The sequence below is a fragment of the Galeopterus variegatus genome, unplaced genomic scaffold (assembly GCF_000696425.1).
Source record: "Galeopterus variegatus unplaced genomic scaffold, G_variegatus-3.0.2 Scaffold2572, whole genome shotgun sequence".
Classification (NCBI taxonomy): Eukaryota; Metazoa; Chordata; class Mammalia; order Dermoptera; family Cynocephalidae; genus Galeopterus; species Galeopterus variegatus.
In genome coordinates this window covers 5,010-19,970 of record NW_007728683.1, presented here as the reverse complement: position 1 = coordinate 19,970, position 14,961 = coordinate 5,010, and positions in this window count along the sequence as shown.

Sequence of the window (14,961 nt, the reverse complement as noted above, 5' to 3'; positions counted from 1 at the left end):
CAGCACCCACTGCTTCACACGCTGCGCTGCGCATGCAATGCACATGTCTGCTGACTGACAGATGCGATGGCAGTCTGCTCCAAGGGCCTCCCTTGTGACACAGTGGGAGGCCCTCCGAAACACCAAGCTCAGTGTTCACTGCCTTCTTCTACCAAATCTGAAGGTGGAGGGATGAGGTCTCGGGGGTTCATCCTGGCCACCAGGCACACGTCATAGCTGTCATGCATGAGGACGTTGATGGCTACCACGTTCCATTGGTTTTCCCATGGATCCAGCTCCAATATTTCTTTGGAGATAACCTCGTGGCGATCTGAAAAACAGCAAAGTGGGAGACAAAATATCACAGGGGTATTAAGTTCAGAGGTCATTGTATTAAACAACTTCCTCTAAAAAGCATCAAAAAGTAATAAACTGAAGGAAGATGTAATAGAAGACACCATGTTCCTATCACTGAAGAAACTGAGAGAGGCCACTTACAACCCACATGTAAAAATCATTCAGGAAGTTCTGACGGGACACACAACTGTCTTAGGTGGAAAGGATGTTCCTGTGCCATGCCAGTGATTCGGTGACGATGTGAGCACGGGATGAAACTGCCCTTATTCTACACCCATGAGAGGCGGCCCAGCCGGAAACATGTGACCTTGTGCTGGTTGCTGCCCTCCCTGAGAGATGGAAACACAGCTAGGATCCTTGCAGAAAATAGATGGTGCAGGCAAATGGGGCAACTTGGAGAGTGTTTACTCCAGGACTCCAGGCAGTAGGCAGCACTGCACCCAGACCTGAAGGCAGGGAAGGCATGGGCATCGTCTGCAGAGTGCTGTCTCCTCAGCAGGGAGAATTCATACTCTGTGCTTTGTACTTTTGTATGTGATGGTTAGTCAGGTGGGCCACGCAGTGAACCAGGAGGGGCTCAGGAAAACAGTTTATTAAGCTCATAGATCCCAGAGGCACAGGCACGGCATGCCTGTGGGAAAGATGCTGGGTGGTCAGGAGGCAGAGGACAGGGGCCAGGGGAAAGGTTAGGCCTCCCCCAAAATTAGGTCTCTGCCTATTGGTTTTTTTTAATGTAAGATATTTTCTTCTGATTTTCTCAATATTCTTTATTTACTGAAAGGTATTTAAAACACCGTTAGTTTTAATTTATTTATCTTTTTTCCAAGCATCCATTCAGTCGCTTGTTCACCCACTTCCTCACTGAGCACCTCCTGTGAGCCAGTTGCTCTGCTGGGGATGGACACATCACAGCGGACAGTCCGGGTCTCAAAGCGCCTGCTGCACACACTGCTAACTTCTAGGCAAGCTGCCTCTCCTGGGAGATTCAGAAGGGTGGTCCTGGGGACCATGTGCCCCTCTGCTGCCCAGCCTGGCTGGTGCAGCCAGGGGTGAGCACTGACTCAAGGCGAGGGTGTTAATTTCCTGCCTGGCCAGCAAGAACATGGTGCAAAAAGTAGGACTGAATCAACCAGACTCTTTCTCTCTGGGATTTCAATCTGGAAATACCAAGGGAATGAAGCAGCTATGTGTGACAGAAAAATGAAAATGGCAACTATACAGATTCTGCTATTTAGTTCTTTAAAAAAAACAAAACTGCTGACCCCTGACATAGAGCAAGACCTGGGAGGTCAAAATGGGCTATGTCTAAGCCAAAGTAAGTCAGAAAGCAGAAGCCATAAGAAAGCAGAAGCCAGGAGGTAGAGCCGTGAGTCTCAGTGTGGCCTCAAGATTTCCCAGGGTGACTCAGCACCACTGGGTGGGGATGGTGAGGAGAGGGCCCAAGGGACAGGCACCACCTCCCGCCTTTCTCACTCTAACCTGTTTTATAGACTGGGCCTCTGTTTAAGGTTCATCCAAATAAAGGGTTCTATTGATAGTAGAAGTTTGGAAACAACCGAGGCAGAGATCAGAACAGAGTCAGCGAGACAGGCAGTCAGAGAGGGGAGTGACAGCCCCAGGGTGGCTGGCAGGCACAGAATGCCTGCGTTGTGTGTGGGCCAAGGTCTAGGGTAGCTGCACTGCTGTGTTTAGCGTCCTGTAGACCCAGAGCCACTTTTGAGTCTGTCCTGAGGCTGGGGGGTTGTGGTTATTTTTTCTCCCCTGGAACCCCGTGCCCAGACATCTTTCCAATAAATCTTCCTATGCTTGAGGAAGCTTGAGGAAGTACATGTCCTTTGCAACTGAAAGAGCTTAACTAAAACAGAAATAAAGATGAACATGACACGTGTGGTACAGTTCCGGGTTTCAGAGCAAAGGCTTTGAAACCAGACTGACTGAGACTGAATCCAGCTCTGCTACTGGGAAATAGGGTGACTTGGAACAAATTACTTCATGGTTCTGTGCCTCCTTCTCCTCATCTGTAAAATGGGTCTATTATGACAATACCTGCCTCACAGAGTTGATCTGAGGATTACACGAACAATTGCAAATGTATTATACGTGAAGTCCCAAGAGCAGTGTCTGACATATATCGAAGGTTGGCTGTTGTACTATTAATATTGTGGAAATAACAGTCCAGTGGGAGGGAGAGGTGTGCAGATGGGCCCACAGGGACATACAGACACTAGCTGGACCTAGATGGGAGAGAAGGGTCTAATTACACTTGCGTTTCCTGACCTTATATACAGAAACCCTAAGTTTTCCTTTGTGCTTTAGTCTATATCCTCCTTTTGACGGTGTAAGAAGTTTAAGTGGGATACTTCTTTTTTGAGTTTGTATAGTCTTCTGATATTTTCTAATGCCAGAAAGAATGTGCATTCCAGTAAGTTCTCTCCACGCTCTGGCCAGTGTCTTCAGCTTGACCTGTGCCCACCAGAAAGGCCTGTCTTTGACTTTCAGTACAACAGAGTTCCCACAGACCCTTGAGGAGTTTATCCCACGTTTCATGTTGCTGAGGTCGGTCAGTGTGTTGACGTATATTTTGGGACTTGAGGTTCGTTTGTTTTATTAGGTTTTGGGAAAAGATTCTGTAATCCAGTGTCCTGCCGTCTCTCCTCAGAAGTTCCCGGCTTTCTCTCCAGCGTCTTTGTGACACACACAGGTGTAAGACAAACCATCTTTTTTATTTGACACCTGAAAACTCCTAAATCATTCTTCCTAACTTGCAAACTGGAGTCATACTGGATTCACATAATTAATCTGAAATGTGTCCTGTTCAAACAACAATAACACAGGAGTAAATCCATATTTATAGAAGTAATTCTATTTGTGCCAGAATCTCTTATGTTAATAATAATTACTACTTATTGAATACTGTTAGGTGCTTTAAATGTATTATCTCGTTTAGTCCTTTGAACAACAATCTGAGGAAAGATTTATTATTTTCTCCATTTTGTAGAAAAAGTAACAGGTCCAGAGAAACGGATTACTTGCCTAAGGATTTACAACTGGTAAGTGGCAGAACCAGGATCTGAATAAACACATGAAAAATGGTACCTTGAGACAGTCTGGAGTCTAAACCCAGAATGTGTATCAGATGATAGAATGGGTATCAGGTGAATTACATTAATTTTGCTAGGGGTGATATTGGCATGGCGGGTGTATGAAAAAATCCATGCAGTTAAAGAAGGATGCTGAAGTATTTACGGGTGAAATGGCCTGATTCTTAAATTTGTTTTAAAGCACTTCAGATAAAAACAAAAGGAAAGAGAAGAAAAAAAAGTTTGTTGGGGCATAGTTAAAATAAGATGGGCAAAACTGTCGAAGCTGGCGTGGTCATATGGATTTAAGTGCACTGTTCTTTCTAGTTTGGCATATAACGTGAAATTTCTAAAGCAAAAAAACCAACAACCAAAAAAACCAAAACAGGATTAGTATGATTTTGATTTGATTTATATTAAATTTGTGAATCAAATTGGGAAGTATTAACTATTTAACAGTTTTCCTAATCAGAAGCATGATATATTCCTTAATTTGGGGGGTATGGAGAGTGTTTTATATCTTTCAATGTAACTTATTTTTTAAAAAAACCCAATGAATATACCAGCAGTGCTGAAGCTAGGAAATTAGGTTAGACCTCTCACATCAAGCCGGAAACTTTGAAAAGTGCTAGAGACAGAATAATTTAAACCAAGCTGAAAGACGTATCTGAGAATTTCTTTCATTCTATTTGGAATTACTTTTTTCCCATCCTCTTGAAATAGGTACTTAGTTCATTTATTTTCATTTTTTAATGTCTTCTAATATATGCATTTAAGTCTATACATTTTCTTCTGAGCACTGTTTTTTAGAAGATTCCTAGTGCAGTTCAGATTTCTCCATAATTTGTAATTTCAGGCTTGAGTTCTGTTTTAACCCAAGATTTATTTAGAAAGATGTCTTAAATTTTCTGATTGAGTGCATGTGAGTGTGAATGTATGTGTGTGCTCGAGTGTCCTTTCACTGTGAATTTCTAATTTAATTGCATTGTGGGCAGGATATGTGGCTTCTATACTTTCTACTTTGGAAAATATATTGAAATTTTGTTTTTCCCTAATTTATTAGTTAATGTTTTATAAGTGTTTAAAAGGAATGCATATTTTTCTGTTTGGCATAGGGTTCTATATTTCTATGAAATTAAACTTACTAACTATGCTATTTAAGTCTTCTATACCAGGGCTGTGTCAATAGAACTTGCTGTGATGCGGGGAGTGTTCTGTAATCTACACTGTCCAATACAGTAGTGAATTAGTCCATTTTTGTTGCTTATAACAAAATACCTGGAACTGGGTGATTTATAAGAAAACAAAATTTATTGCTTACAGTTTTGGAGGCTGGGAAGTCCACAGTGCAGGGAACACATCTGGGGAGGGTCTTGGTGGTAGCAACAGTGACCCAGGTGTCTCACATGGCAGGAAATGGAGAAGCAGAGAGAGACTAACCTGCTCATCCACTCTTCTGTTAAAGCTCTCAGAGCCACGCCAGTGACCACCATTATTAATCCACTCACTTACCACTATTAATCTACTCATTATTAATTAATCACCTCTTCAAGGCTCTACCTTTTAATTACCATAATAAGATTTCCCAGCCTCATAACAGTCACCGTGGGATTAAGCCTCACTTATTGGGGGGTGCAGGGGGCATCCAGTCTACACTAAGTAGCCACAGCCACCGGTAGTGTTCAAGTAATTTGAAATGTTGTGAGTGAGACTGAGGAACTGATTTTTAAATTTTATTTCATTTTAACTAGCTTAAATTAGAATTCAAATAGACACATGTGGCTACTGATGATTGTGCTGAGTAGCTCAGCTCTAAGCTTCTTTTTGCTTCAGTTTTTTAATCTATTTAATCTGTCAGTTTCTGAGAAAGGTGCCTTAAAGTCCATACATTTTTTGTGGATTTGTCCATCTATCTTACAATCTCTAATCGTTTCTCCTTCATATGTTTCAATGTTGTGATGTCAAATACAAAAGGAGTCATGCTGTCGTATGGGAGCTTTCGATGGCAACGACAGAAACCAGTTCTGGCTGTCGTATCAGAGTTCTTTGTGGCAATGACAGAAACCAGTTTTGGCTGGCTTTAGCGAAAAGGGGATTTGTTGGAAGGAAGGTAGCTTACCAGATTGAGGGGAGCTGGAGGCTTGGCAGTAGCCCCATCTGGCCACAGTACTACCACTGCCCCTTCCAACTGGTGGGCACTGCTGCTGGACATGGCCGCCGTCCGCTGCTGAACACAGGAGTGAGAAGCCTAATGGCCCAACACTGGGACTATCCATCAGCGGGTAGATGAGAAAGGACCCCACTTGGCCTCCTAGTGGGAGCAGGGCACCACATTCTAACAGTGAAGGGCCTGGGCTGTGGGTGGCCAAAAACATGACAGATATCTAGTACAACTGTTAGGTCTTTTTGTTTGTTCCTCCTGTCACGGTGAAATGGCCTTCCCCGTCTCTACTGTCATTGTCTTGGAAAGCATATTTTACCATTACCACACCTAGTATTAGTTTTGTTTTGTTTTAGTTAGATAAAGGCTTCCAGTGTCTTTATTCAAATTAATGCAAGCTGGACCTTTTAAAATTTCGGAGTAGATGGACTTTTCTGAATTAATTTGCTCATTTCAGTGTTTATTGGGGACTTTTTTTTAAACCATGTATGCATATGCAACCATCTTTCCTAGAAATCTCTTTTGGAATAAAAATTACTACATTAATGGCAAAGTAAAAAAGATAATTAGAGAGCTTTCTTAACTGTGAAAGAGAGGGTATACCCAATTACAGACCTTTTGTACGACTCCAGAGATGAACTCTCAGGAAAAAAACAGTCAAAATTTCCAAGAAGAGCCTGACAACTCTGTACATCCTCTTGGGGGGTCATTCTTGGTATTTTCTAAATTTTTACCATAACAGAGCTCATAAAGCAAGGAAGAAATGGTTGGTATTTGTATTTACCTATTTTTGTGAGTTTGGGTTTTTGAAATACTCTCCACTAACAAGGAAAAAGAAACAGGAGGTTGAACCCATGCCAGCTCTATTCAATTTCGTTTTCCAAAAATTGACACACTAGATGCAACAGCATCTTACTCATTAAAGGAGTCAGGAAACTCTCCTGCATTCTGCCACCTCCAATAGTAAGCATTTAAAAACATTATTTTATGTGAAAACAGGTGCAGATAAGTTATGGAGTAAATAAAAAGTTCACATGATTTTTGAAGTAAATAATGAGGTATCAGAGAAATCCCATGCATGTGGTAGGTGTCCTGGGCTGTCCCCCGTGCTTTCTAGGGCGGGCTCTCTGCTGTTGGATGCCCTCGGTGGAAAAGGTTGAGATGCAAATTTAGTCTAAGTTTCAATCCTTGAATTCAGTCAGACTATCCACAAACTGAAAACTTAGAAGGTTTTTGGTCCCTTGTAGAATCATTTTTTGTTTGTTTTTTGACTAACTTGCTATTGAGGACACTTCCTTCTACCCATGTGAGGCTATGCAGAGAAATTTCTCTCATGTTTAAAAGATGTGGATCTTCTAGGCAGTGGTTTGTTCTTGCCCTGAGGACACTGCAAATCTATAACAGGGCATGCTTTCCTTTTTGCTCTGGCCTCTAGCAAGACCAGAGATAAACTGGTAGTCTTTGGTGCAGCCAGCACATCAGAGCTTTGGGGCACATTTATATACCGACTTTACCCCTGTCTTGCTTGATTTATTTTTCTAACTGTTTTCCCTTCATCCCATTTCCTGATTTAATTTCTGTCTTGCGTTGTATGTTGCATTCTATCTTGTTATACTGATGACCCTCGATGGTTGATAAGCCATCTAAAATCCCATTTCAGCTTGCACAAGTGAATGTATGAATAAGTAATAACTCACAAAATGAGGAACTGACCCAGTTCACTTGGCTTGCCCCAGCTGCTTGGCGTATCCTTGGGTGAATGTGTTACCTACCTTCTCTAATGGTGAAGGAGCTACCTATCAGTGAAAGGGGAACTTTAACTCTCCTGACTCAAGGGAAAAGAAGAGAGTCATGAGTGTCACAAACAGGCATGACCAGCAGATGGTCTAGGCCAGTGGAAGAGGCTGATGGTCCATTCAGGCAGGCAAAAAAGAAGCTTAAGAGTGGCTGAGTACACGTATGTACTTGCTTGTCTGCAAATGCAGTAGAGGGGAGCAGCAGTTCTGTACAGTGCTCTACAGTAGAACAGAATAATTATAAAAGTTTGCATAGCAACATTCTTTTTCTTTACATGAATTTACTTAGTTAATGAAAGATTTTATATTTTCTCCAAACTGAAGGAATGGATATGCAAAAAATTTACAAAGAGATTAATACCTTAAAAAAAATGTAGCAGAATTCCTGATGGATTCATTCAACAAAATAAAAAACAAACTGAGAGCTTAAGCAGCAGGTTAGAGCAAGAAGAAGAAATCATTTCAGATCTTGAAGATGGTCTTTTTATAATAACCAAGGCAGACTTAAAAAAAAAAAAAGAAAAAAGAATTTTAAAAAAAATGGAAAAATTCCCAGATATCGATAGAGACACAGACCTTCAGATCCAGGAGGCTCAAAGATCTCCAAACAGATTCAATCCCAAAAGATCTTCTCCAAGACACATTATAGTCAAACTGACGAAGCTCAATGACAAAGAGAGAATCTTAAAAACAGCAAGAGAAAAGTGTCAAGTCACCTATAAGAGAGTCCCCACCAGACTAACAACAGACTTTCCCATAGAAACTCTACAGGCCAGAAGAGAATGGGATGATATACTCAAAATACTAAAAGAAAAAAACTGCCAGCCAAGAATACCATACCCAACAAGGCTATCTTTCAGAAATAAGGGAGAAATAGTGTATTTCCCAGAACACAATAACTGCAACAGTTTACCACCACACAACCAGCCCTCAAGGGAGAAATGCTCAAGGGATTCCTACATCCAGAATCTGAAAAACAATAATCACTACCACGAATACACAAGAAAGAACAAAACCCACTGATAGAACAAAAATGCAAATGAGAAAGAGAAACTAAATCTTACCACCTCAAAAAACTGACAAACATCAAAGACAATAAAAGGGGAAGGAAGGAATAAAAAATATTTAAGACATCCAAATGAAAATTGACAAAATGCCAGGAGTAACAAAATACCTTTCAATAACAACCCTAAATCTAAATGGATTAAACTCCCTACTCAAAAGACACAGATGGACAGATTGGATTAAAAAACTAGACCCAACTAAATGCTGTCTTCAAGAGACTCACCTCACCTGTAAAGACACACATGGACTAATGGTGAAGGGATGGAAAAAGATATAGCATGCAAATGGAAACCTAAAGTGAGCAGGAGTAGCTATTCTTATATTGGATAAAATGGGCTTTAAACCAAAAACCATAAAAAGAGACAAAGGAGGCCACTATATAATGATAAAGACATCTATCCAGCAAGAAGACATAACAGTCATAAATACATATGTACCCAACATAAAGCACCCAGATATATAAAGCAAATACTATTAAACCTAAAAAAGAGATAGACCCCAATATGATAATATTTGGGGACTTGAACACCCCTCTCCCAGCATTGGATGGATCATCTAGGCAACAAATCAACAGAGAAATACAAAATTTAAACTATGCTTTAGATCAATTGGACCTGGCAGATATCTGCAGAACATTTCATCCATCAACTACAGAATATACAGTCTTCTCATCAGCACATGGAACGTTCTCCTGGAGAGACCACATGTTAGGTCACAAATCAAGTCTCAACAAATTATAAAAAAAAGAAAGAAATTATTTCAAGTATCTTTTCAGACTGTAATGGATTAAAACTTTATTAAAATCAATAAAAAGTGAAACTCTGGAAATTAAACAAATACATGGAAATTAAACAACATGCTCCTGAACAACCAATGGGTCCAGGAAGAAATTAAACAGGAAACTAATGAAAATAAAATTACATCATACCACAACCTGTGGGGATTTTCCTAAGAGGAAAATTTATTGCAATAAATGCTTACATCAAAAGATTAGAAACATTTCAAATAAACAACTTAATGCTATACCTCAAAGAACTAGAAAAACAAGAACAATCCAATCCCAAAACTAGTAAATGGAAAGAAATAATTAAGATCAGAGCAGAACTAAATGAAATAGAGACCCCAAAAATGATACAAAAGATCAATGAAACAAAATTGGGTTTTTTGGAGAGTATAAACAAAATGGGCAAACCACTAGCTAGACTGATTAAAAAAAATGAAGACCCAAATAACAAAAATTGGAAATGGAAAAGGAGACATTAGAACCGATACCACAGAAATACAAAGAATCATTAGAGATTATTATAAACAACTATATGCCAGCAAATTTGAAAACCTGGGTGAAATGGATAAATTTCTGGACACTTACAAACTAATGAGACTGAACCTAGAAGAAACAGAAAATTTGCACTGACCAATAACAAACAATGAGATTAAAGTGGTAATCAGAAGTCTCCCAACAAAGAAAATGACCAGATGGCTTTACTGCTAAATTATACCAAATGGTTAAAGAGGAATACCAATCCTCTTCAAATTATTCAAAAAAATTGAAACAGGGCCCATTCTCCCAAACTCATTCAACGAGGTTAGTATTACCCTGATACCAAAACCAGACAAAGATACAATAAAAAAAGAAAACTATGGGCCAGTATCTCTGATGAACATAGACACAAAAATCCTTGTATTAGTCCTTTTTGTGTTGTTATAACAAAGTATCCAAAACTGGGTGATTTATAAAGAAAAATGACATTTATTGCTTACAGTTTCTGAGGCTGGGAAGTCCAAAGTCCATCTGGTGACGGCAACAGTGACCCAGGGATCTCACATTGCAAGATGGTGGAAGCAGAGGGAGCAGCAGAGAGACAGAGACTCTCCTCTTCTTTGAAAGCCCCCAGAACCACACCCCCAATCATCATTTTTAATCCATTCACTACTGCACGTTCCTACAATCTAATCAACTCTTTAAGGCTCCACCTTACAATTACCATAACAGGATTTTCCACCCTCTTAACAGTCACAGTGGGGCTAAGTTTCTAATACATAAAACTTGGGAAAATAATTCAAGCTTCCATAAGTTTTGGGGAGACATTATCCAATCCTCAACAAAGTACTGGCAATCAGAATACAGCAACACATCAAAAAGATTATACACCATGATCAAGTGGGAGTCACTCCAGGGATGCAAGGATGATTCAACATAAGCAAGTCAACAAATGTGATACACTACATCAACAAAATCAAGGACAAAAAAATATGATTATCTCAATAGATGCAGAAAAACCATTCAACAAAATTCAACATCCCTTCATGATAAAAACTCTCAGTAAATTAGGTATAAAAGGATACTACTATCTCAACATAATAAAAGTCATATGTGACAAAATCATCACCAATATCCTGAACAGTGAAAAGCAGAAAGCTTTTTCCTTAAGAACAGGAACAAGACAAAGATGCCCACTCTCACCACTCCTATTTAACATAGTATTGGAAGTACTAGCCAGAGCAATCAGGCAAGAGAAAGAAATAAAGGTCATTCAGACTGGAAAAGTCAAAGTCAAACAGTTCCTGTTTGCAGATGACATAATCCTATATACAGAAAAACCTAAAGACTCTACCAAAAAACTCAGAGCTGATAAATGATTTCAGTAAAGTTGCAGGATACAAAATCAATACGTAAAAATCAGTAGTGTTTTTAAACTCCAATAATGAATTAGCAGAAAAAGAAATCAAGAAAGCAAGGCCATTTTCAATAGTCACCAAAAAATAAAATAAAATACCTAGGCATCAATTTAACCAAGGAGATGAAAGATCTTTTCAATGAGAACTACAAATCACTGCTGAAAGAAATTAAAAAGGACACAAAAAGATAGAAAGACATTCCATGCACGTGGACTGGAAGAATTAAAACATTGTGAAAGTGTCCATACTACCCAAAGTGATCTACATTCCCATCAAAATACCAATGACATTCTTCACAGAAATAGAGAAAACAATCCTAACATTCATATGGGACAACAAAAGACCCTAAATAGACAAGACAATCCTGAGCAAACATAAATAAATAAATAAAGCCAGAGGCATAACATGACTTGACTTCAAATTATACTATGAAGCTATAGTAACCAAAACAAAATAGTACTGCCAAAAAGTAGACACTTGGACAAATGGGACAGAATAGGGAACCCAGAAATAGACCCACATATTTATAGCCAACTGATCTTTGACAAAGGCAACAAGAACATACATTAGGGAAAAGACTGCCTCTGCAATAAATGGTGCTAGGAAAACTGGACATCCAACTGTAAGAAGAATGAAACTAGACCTCTTGCCGTATACCAAAATCAACTCAAAACAGATTAAAGACTGAAGTCTAAGACCTGAAACTATAAAACTCCTAAAAGAAAACATAGGGGAAACACTTCCAGAAGTAGGACTGAGCAAAGACCTTATGAATAAGACCCCAAAAACACAGGCAACAAAAGAAAAAATACACAAATGGGATTATAACAAACTAAAACCCTACTGCACAGCAAAAGAAATGATTAACAGAGTGAAAAGACAATGTACAGAATGGGAGAAAATGTTTATGAAGTATCCATCTGAGAAGGGATTAATATCCAGAATATATAAGGAATTCAAACAACTTAACAGTAAAAAAACATAGTCATTTCTCAAAGGAATATATACAGATGTCCAACAGACAAATGAAAAATGCTGAACATTACTCAGCATCAGAGAAATGCAAATCAAAACCACATTGAGGTATCATCTCACCCCAGTTAGATTGGCCATTATTAAAAATACTGACAATCGGGCTGGCCCTGTGGCTCACTCGGGAGAGTGCGGTGCTGGTAGTGCCGAGGCCGTGGGTTCAGATCCTATATAGGGATGGTCGGTGTGCTCACTGGCTGAGCGTGATACGGACAACACTGTGCCGAGGGTTGTGATCTCCTTACTGGTAAAAAAAAAAAAAGACTGACAATAACAAATGCTGGCAAGGATGCAGGGAAAGGGGAACCCTCCTGCACTGTTGGTGGAACTGTAAATTAGCACAGCCATTTTGGAAAACAGTATGGAGGTTTCTCAAACACCTACAGATAGAGCTGCCATATGATCCAGCAATCCTACTGCTGGGTATGTACCCAAAGGAAAGGAAATCATCATGTTGAAGGGATACCTATACTCCCATGTTTACTGCAGCTCTATTTACAATAGCCAAGAGTTGGAACCAACCTAAGTGTCCATCGATGAACAACTGGATAAGGACAATGTGGTATATATATACATACATGGAATACTACTCTGCCATAAAAACGAATGAAATTCTGCCATTTAGAGCAATGCGGATGAACTTAAGAGAAAATTATGTTAAGTGAAATAAGCCAGGCATAAAAAGAGAAATACTACAGGTCCTCACTCTTAAGTAGGAGCTAAAAAAAATAAACAAATAAACAAAAAGAAAGAAAGATACAAAAATCACAATAATTCATCGAACTTTTTAAAGGAGAGAATGAAACTGAGGTCATCAGAGGTGGGAATGGGGGGTGTCAGTAAGAAATTGGTAAAGGGCCGCAAAATATGATTACATTGTATAATGCTGAATATCCTGATTATCCTGATTTGAGCATGATATATTGCACACAGGTATTGATATTCAGTGGTGCATCCCACAGATATGTACAATCAATTATGTTTCAGAAAAAAATAAAATAAAACATTTACATATAGTAAAATTGACTTTTTGGGGGGTTTATTGTTGTATGAATTTTAACACACATACGGATTTGTGCAGCCACCACCACCATCAGGACATAAAACAGTTCCATTCCTGTAAAAATTCCCTTGTGCTGACACAGGCAACAAGAACATACACTGGGAAAAAGACTGTCTCTTTTAATAGTCAAGGGTTTGTAGTCAAACCTTCCCCATTCCTAGCCCTTGGTAAGCACTGATCTGTTCTTAGTCCCTGCCGTTCTGCCTTCTCTATAAAGTCACATAAGTGGAATAATGTAGCATGTAAACTTTCGAGTCTGACTTCCATGACTCAGCACAGTGCCTCAGGTACTTATCCATGCTGTGATGTTTTATCAGTTTGTCCCTTTCTATTGCTGGGCAGTGTCCATTCTATGGTTGTGCTACAGTTTGGTTCATCTGTTCAGGGACATTTGGGTTGTTTCCAATTTTGGTGATTATAAATAGCTACATATGTATTCATGCACAAGTTTTTGTGTTAATATGATTTTTTTTCTTGGGTAAATACCAGTATTGCATGCTGGGTCATATGGCAAGTGTATTTTAACTTTACAGGAAACTGCCAACTGTTTTTCAGAGTTGCTGCACCATTTTGCCTTCTCACCAGCACTGCATGAAAGTCTTAGTTGCTCCACATTCTCATCAGCACTTCTTATTGTACTGAGAAATATTAGCTGTCCAGACAGTTGCACAGTGGTATCTCACTGTGGTTTTAACTCACATTCCCTGGTGGCTAATGATGCTGAGCATCTCATTTCATATGTGCATGTCAAGAAAATGTGCTGGAGAGCTGGCTCAAGTCTTTCACCTGTTTGTTTGTTTGTGTGTTTGTTTCCTCATCATGGAGTTCTGTGAGTTCCTTGTATGTCTTGGACAGTCTTTTGTTGGACTTATGATTTGCAAATATTTCCTCGTAGTCTGCAGCTTGTCTTTTCATTCTCTTAACTGTGTCTTTTGCACAGCAAAAGATTTTAATTTTGATAAAGTTTGATTTATCAATTTTTCTTTTATGGGTCATGATTTCAGTGTCGTATCTAAGAACAATTTGCCTAATCTAAGGTCATGAGGGTTTTCTCTTATGTTATCTTTTAGAAGTTTTGAAATTTTATGTTTCACTTTTAGGTCCACGAGGAGTTGATTTTTTGTGTCAGGCATGGGGTATAGGGTAAGGTTCTGTTTTTTTGCATGTGGATGTCCAAATGTTCCAACACCTTTTGTGTTTCATAATTGAGTTTTGGTAGTTCTTGGCATTCAAGGAACTTGTCCATTTTATCTTAACCATCAAATTCATCTTTAGAGTTGTTCGTAGTATTCTTCTTATCAGCCTGTTAATGTCTGTGAAGTCTGTCATGATTCCCTTTCTTTTATTCCTGATACTGGTAGTCTGTGTCTTTTTTCCATCTTTTTCAGTTTGACTAGGGGTTTATTCATTTCATAGTTCCTTTCAGAAAACCAGTTATGGCTCACTGTGTTCTCAATTACTCTTTTATCTACAGTGTCTGCTGCTGTCATATCGTTTCCTTCCTTCTGCTTGCTTTGGGTTTATGTTGCTCTTCCTTTCTAGTTTCTTAAGGTGGAAGCTTAGATTGTTGACTTGAAATCTTTCTTTTTTGTTTTTGTTAAGTTCAAGATATTTTCGGGCCGGCCCGGTGGCGCACTCGGTAGAGTGCAGCGCTTGGGAGTGCAGCGGCGCTCCCGCCGAGGGTTCGGATCCCATATAGAGACCGGTCCGCTCACTGGTTGAAATTTCCACTTTGGCACATGAATTATT